The sequence below is a fragment of the Mastomys coucha genome, unplaced genomic scaffold (genome assembly GCF_008632895.1).
Source record: "Mastomys coucha isolate ucsf_1 unplaced genomic scaffold, UCSF_Mcou_1 pScaffold7, whole genome shotgun sequence".
NCBI lineage: Eukaryota > Metazoa > Chordata > Mammalia > Rodentia > Muridae > Mastomys > Mastomys coucha.
In genome coordinates, this window is record NW_022196913.1 from 67,596,445 (window position 1) to 67,603,302 (window position 6,858).

General features: G+C 39.5%; 1 long non-coding RNA gene across 1 annotated transcript; it reads right to left on the reverse strand.

The window, feature by feature from the left end:
• Positions 1 to 1,065: 1,065 nt before the first annotated feature.
• LOC116082353 lies at positions 1,066 to 3,623 on the reverse strand. Its single transcript, XR_004115261.1, has 3 exons — positions 3,261 to 3,623; positions 1,321 to 1,447; positions 1,066 to 1,128 (listed from the first exon to the last, which is right to left on the reverse strand). It is a non-coding gene; the product is annotated as an uncharacterized LOC116082353 (long non-coding RNA).
• Positions 3,624 to 6,858: the final 3,235 nt, after the last annotated feature.

A 6,858-nucleotide genomic window follows, 5' to 3' on the forward strand; every position in this document is an offset into this window, starting at 1 on the left:
GATTTAGTGTTACTATTTGTCTAAATATAAAGAGAATTCAGGTCTTAAGATTTCTATAACTTTGTTTAGATTCATGTTGTTCCCCTTCATTATGAGTTGTTTTTCACCTTCACTGATACCTGAGATGGTATGAGCATTTATTACATGGCTTGGCATTATATATTCTTTTTTTATAAAAGGGTTTTCCCATATTTGAACAAAAGTGGAAGAACTCAGACCTTTACCATACTAAGTGTATTCCAATTTATTCTGTACTGTGGGTCATACTATATTTACAAAGTGAACCAGCAGAAAGAGAAGCATTTCCACATTTCTAGTACTCAAGAGAATTTTCTACAGAATGAGGTTTCTGATGTATTGCCCATGAAGTTGGAAAACCAATGAAATATGAAACTTGTATCACATTCAAAAAGTCTACCCTAAGTACAACCCACTACATATCTTCTTATTGTTCTAGGAGGCAGAGAGGGGAACACTACTTCATTCAATACCCCTTATGTATACATGGCTTGTATCCATTATGACATATAATATATCTAACAAATACAAAATTTGAACATTGAATTTACTAAGTGTAACATTTTGTTCCTCAGAGATATGTGATATCGGGACTAAATTTACCATACAACATCATTCTTACCTCCCATAAGCTGCTCGTCTAAATAAACTTAGCAATTTCACTACTAAAATAAGAACAACACTAGCTTTACTATAGACTATTTGCTCCTTAGAAGCTTTTGGACCTATATGTATTACCATTTAATGTGAATAGCTTTTACATAATAAGAAGAAATAGATTTCCAGTTGTACAGTGTAGCTCTAATAGGCTATGTTTCAAATGATGATACACACTAAGGCATTGTTTCCATGTCCTCTTTCTTAAAGGAATTCCTTGCAAAAACAAATCAGATAAAGAACATTGAGGACCATGGTTTTGTTAGAACGTAGGAATCACCAATACACTTATATTTGTGCTTATTTACACTGTTGTTTTTCTTTAAAACTTTCAGCACACATCAAAATTTCTTCAGAAACATATTTGCATGAGCTTGTACATGAAAATTACCTTCTACGTCTTCTAGATCTTAGGCAATGTTCTTCAATATTTTTGGTCTTCCCAGTTAAATCCTAAAATAGAGTAACAGAAAACGTACGTATGGAAACTATGCAAAATGGAAGGTACTATCTTCAGTGAACCTTAGAGTCATGCATGATTTACTCACCATATTCTGCATCCATCTCAACTGAAATTACAGAAGTGCATCAAAGGAAGGAATTGTTTTCTTGAACTTTAAAACAGGAAAGGGAATTCAGTCTTACCTACAGCATCAAGGTTCCTGTAGGTCTCCAGCATGACATCTTTGTAGATCTTCTTCTGGGAAGGATCCAGCAAAGCCCACTCCTCTTGAGTGAAGTTCACATGCACGTCCTCATAAGTCACTGCATCCTAGAGTATCCCATATATGTGTACAAAAGAGAGCACAGCAGAGACAACACTGGGCATGTATTCTTCATAGACAATGTGTTCATATAAATCTGGGGCCTGCCCCACTTATTTCCAGACACAGAAGTTCCACTGTTAACTACCAAGTCATATTAGAAGAAAACTTTTTTTTTAAAGATTTATTATTATATCTAAGTACACTGTTGCTGTCTTCAGACATACCAGAAGAGGGCATCAGATCTCATTACAGATGGTTGTGAGCCACCATGTGGTTGCTGGGATTTAAATTCATGACCTTCAGAAGAGCAGTCAGTGCTTTTAACTGTTGAGCCATCTCTCAAGCCCCCAGGAAGAAAACTTAATAATGAGGTTCACCCCTGTCATTTCTTAGCCCTTTGAATATGGTGTAACCTTTCTAGAGAAATGTTAATTACAGACATAAAGAAGAGATAAGCTCTACAAGATCAATAGTACTTACTATACATCAAAGAAATTGTATTAACATTAACAATTACTAACTATAAAAAGCAATAAGTGGGGCTGGTGAGATGGCTCAGCGGGTAAGAGCACCATCTGCTCTTCGGAAGGTCATGAGTTCAAATCCCAGCAACCACATGGTGTCTCACAACCACCCATAATGAAATCTGACATCCCCTTCTGGTGTGTCTGAAGACAGCTACAGTGTACTCATTTATAATAATAAATAAATCTTAAAAAAAAAAAGCAATAAGTATGCTGGGTCTATTGGCTTATGCCGTTAACACTGCAGTCAGGAGACATAGGCAGAAGTACCATATTGAGTTGGATGCCTGTGTGATGTATACAAAGTATTCTAGGACAACCAAAGGTACATAGTAAGAACCTGTGTCCCTTGCCAGAGTTAATGAACCAAACCAGAAAGTTAGAAAGAATTCATAGGTTTTTACTTAAATTCTTAAGAGAGTGATACATACAATCCAGTTCTGTATTCATCGTCCAGAAACCTGAGGTGCACCAGGTTTAAACCTGGTGAGGTTCAAACTACAACATTAATAAGATATTATCAAAAAGGAATATATGTTTAGACAGTTACAACTGGACAGAAGAAAATATTAGCAAAGGTAATGTTGATTAAAGGTAAACAACATAGGGCAGGAAAAATAGCTCTTGTAGGGCATGGCTCTGATGCTCTGACTGGGATTCGGCCTGTAAACTCTGAAAGTTTCTTTTCTCTAATTGGTTCTTGACCAATCAATCACGTTGCCATCAGCCCATGGAAGGGTGAAAGAGGCAGGACTTCCACATTCCTAAAGGTGAGGAAAGAAAAGGTAGGAGTCAGGAAAGGAAAACTGGCCATGCTTGGGAGGGAGAAAGAGTCACCAGCCATGTGAGATCCCCAGTGGAGTAGACATTGGACACTTTCCCAGGTGGGAGATGACAAATGCAAATAAGCTGAGAGCAGATTTAGGGTGTTGAGCAAGGAGAAGGAAACTGGGCAACTAGGCTGAGGGCAGATTAAAGATGTTGGGCAAGGAGAAGGTAATGGCAAATAAGCTAATGGCAGATTTAGAGTGTTGAGCAAGGATTAAAGAAGAGACACAGTAGCTGCAAGAGGCATGGAAAAGCCCAGCTACTGAGCCATAAGGTAGGATAAAAATGTGTGTGTGTGTGTGTGTGTGTGTGTGTGTGTGTGTGTGTGTGACTTTCACCCATGGATCCAAGGGAACCAGAGTGGGGGCTGGTAGTATACCTGTTTGGATCTTAAGAAGGATAGTTAACAGGCTACATACTATATGAAAAGCTCTTACTGGCCCTGCAAATAAGTGAGCTCAATTACCTGTATTTACAGGGGAGTCACACCTATCTTCATTCTTCCACTTTCAGGAGGTCTCAGGCCATCTTCTGGCTACTCTGAGGACTGGGCACACATGAGGTATATATTCATGCATACAGGCAGAAGGCTCATAGTCTTTCTAACCTAAGTCCCAACAAATACATCACATAGAAAGAGGGTCAGCACCTGCCATCCAATGACTGAGAACGCTCAGCAGCATTATCATGAGTAGTGCCATCCTGGAAAATAGAATGAGAACGCATCCAAAATTTTAAAAATCAAGATGTGGTTGAAGTTCAGCACAAAAACATATGCTTGCCATATAAAAACACGTACATTACAGACCGATCTGACAATAAAAATAAATAAATAAAAAAGGACAGGCATGTTGGCCCACATTTGATCCCAGCATTTTAAGCCAGAATCAATTTTACCTCCACATTCAAGGCCTGCCTGGTCTACAGGCCTACTAAGAGGAAAGCAAGGGTCACAAAGAGAAATGTTGTCTTCAAAAATAAAAACAGCTTTAAACTCTGAAAACATTAAGTCAGCAAACAGCTGAGCGCTGCAGAGCTAGCTATTGCTTCTACTGCACCTTACGCTATTTAAGGACAGAGTCTATTATGGGGAAGGGATGACACAAGGAAGAACATGAGAAGCAAGCTGAAGGATGTTTCAAGCCAAACAGAATAAACTGAAAGAGGAGGAAATGGATGAAGTCTGTAGACACTTAGAATCCATTTCAATAAGGAGTTGCATCTATGCAAACACATTTTGCTTACTATTTTATTTTTCTAACTTGCATGTTAGAACTGTTGTGATTAAAATCCTAAGAGCAAAAGTGTCTCAAGTAACAAACAGGTTCATTTGGTTCACTCTTCCCAACCACATTCCATTATTTAGGAAGCTTACGGTAGAAACTCAAGTTCCAAAGGAAAAGCAAAAACCATGGGCAAACATTCTTTCTTGGCCTGCTCTCTTGCTCAGCTAGCTTACTCATCCAGCATAGGCCCACTTCCTCTTATATGAAAGGCTAGGTTGTGAGCCTAGCCTTTAATGGCTGAGCCATTTCTCCAGCCCCTAGGCCTGCTTCCTTAGGGATTCTTCCACTCTTAGTGGAAGAGCCTCTGTTAGTCAATTGTCAATCACCACAATCTCTCAGAAAGTCAGCAAAGAGCTATTTTGATTGGGGCAACTCCTCTCAGTTGTAGTTCCCTCAAACGATTGTAGGCTCTGAAATGCTGACAATTTAAGCAAATTAGGAGATGGAGACAGTAATATATGAGAAAAATTTAAAAATCCCAAACTTAATCAGTCACTTAAATATTAAGAATCCAAACACTGATTAAAGCAAGAACTGAAAAACACAGATTTTCCAAGAAATAAGACAGGCAATCCTTTTGGGTTAAAAAGAGAAAACTAAAATTTTTTTTCCATGGAAAGTTCCCAAACCAACAAAATCTCAAAGATCTTATAATACAGTACGTTGTCAGAAGACAAAAAGAAGTGAAGGTTTATCATCTACTAGAGAAACAACAATATAATTAGATTAAAGGCAGCAATGAAAAAAGGAAACACAAAAACAGACCTGTGAATCTAGCAGGTCATTTAAATTAAGAACTGCAAGATTAGCCGGGCAGTGGTGGCTCATGCCTTTAATCCCAGCACTTGGGAGGCAGAGGCAGGTGGATTTCTGAGTTCGAGGCCAGCCTAGTCTACAGAGTGAGTTCCAGGACAGCCAAGGCTATACAGAGAAACCCTGTGTCGAAAAACCAAAAAAAGAAGAAAAAAAAAAGAACTACAAAATTATAATCAGAATAAAAATTATAAAATCAGTGGCCAGCACTCATCCTGTTCATTCTGGTGCTCTCCCCTTTGACAATAATTTGAGACCGATTGAAGAGATTAAGTATTCTGATACTTTTGTTTTGTTTTGTTTTGGTTCGTTTTGGTTTGGTTTTTTTGAGACAGGGTTTCTCTGTATAGCCCTGGCTGTCCTGGAACTGCATTCTGATACTTTAAATTTGGAAGAACTAGGGTTGATAACTAAAACTGTCTCCCTTTTTTATGTTTAGAAGAAAAGGTATCTATTAGGATCACTTAGAAACCATGTTGTTTCCTATGATTGATGACTAGATGTTAAGTGTGTGCCACATTTATGAAATGGAAACTTTAAAAAAATGCAAAATAACACATTAAAAAAACAGTGTATGATTCGTATTATGCACATAAACTTGCTTGATTTGCTTTAATTGCCTTATAAGATATTAGCACATTGGAACACATGTCAGTCCCTATTTTCCTATGTATGTTTTGTGTGATACAGAATATTTTCCAGGTGTGTGCAAGTGACACACCACAGAAGAGGGTGTCAGAACCTCTGGATCTGGAGTAGTAACATGGGTGTTGGTTTCTGAACTCAGGTTACTCCAGGCAAAATGCTTCCTGAGTGATCTGCCCAGCTCCCAGGACAGCCAGGGCTACACAGAGAAACCCTGTCTCAAAAAACCATAAAAGAAAAAAAGAAAAAGACTTTCACAGATTAACAACAACAAATATTTAAATTAATAAAGAAGTGAATAAATTAATCCAGAAACCCTGAAGCTCAGTTTTTAGATGTTAGTTTTGGGAACAGGTTAGAGGCCTGGGGACCATCACCAGTGACTAAGACCCAGTAATCATGGTTGCTCCTACGGCTGCATATTCCCCTGCCTTCTGACAGTGCTACCAATGTGACCTTCCTGGATGGGGTGAGTGGTCCTCACTCTCTCCACTAGACTACGGTCTCCCTCAGAGTTACTATTCTCTGTGTCTTAGCAGAATCCTGGAAGAACCTGCAGGTTATCACCCCCTGGTCCTACGCAGTCCCGTAAGATGGGGTTTACCATCGCCACAAAATTAATTCCAAATGGATCTTAAATGGCAAAGACACAAGTTCTAAAAGATACCAGAGAACATGGACCTCTCCAAGTTTGGCATCCTCCCAAGGATGTTTCTATATGCAAGCCCTTCCTCCAAATGGTTTTTGTAGATGCAGCTCCCATAATGAAGTTATTCAAATGCCACCGCTGAGTACATCTAGTGGCTAAGACCACAGGGAACCTCTCAGGTGGCTGTTAGTTTCCACCTGACCCAGGAGCCAGCCCACTACCAAGACTCCTGCTTCTCAGAACACTGCTCCTTCAGTTGAGGGGCAGTGGTCCCATACTCACCATGATGAGACTTAATAGCTCGCCCGCGTTCTGCTAAGGCACCCAGTAGCAGAGGTCAAAATTCGTCACACCACCCTTTCTTGTCTGTTCAGCAATGGAGCAGCACTAAACAAAGCAACCGAAAAAATACTCCTCTTCTCCTGATTGGACGGTTTTTCTGGAGGCCCTGATTGGCCAGTGAATCTTGAGTGACATGAGCACTGAAGGCACAAGCCAAATGGTTTCCTGGCCCAGGAATTAAGTACAGAAGCTGGTCTTTTCCAGATCTGCAAATTTTTTGTTTCAGTATCCTGTTTGCTTGCCATCCAATAGCCTGTCTTTCTGTCTTTCTGTCTTCCAGCACTCAGCAAGAATATCTTCCTCCTCCTCCTCCTCCTCCTCCTCCTCCT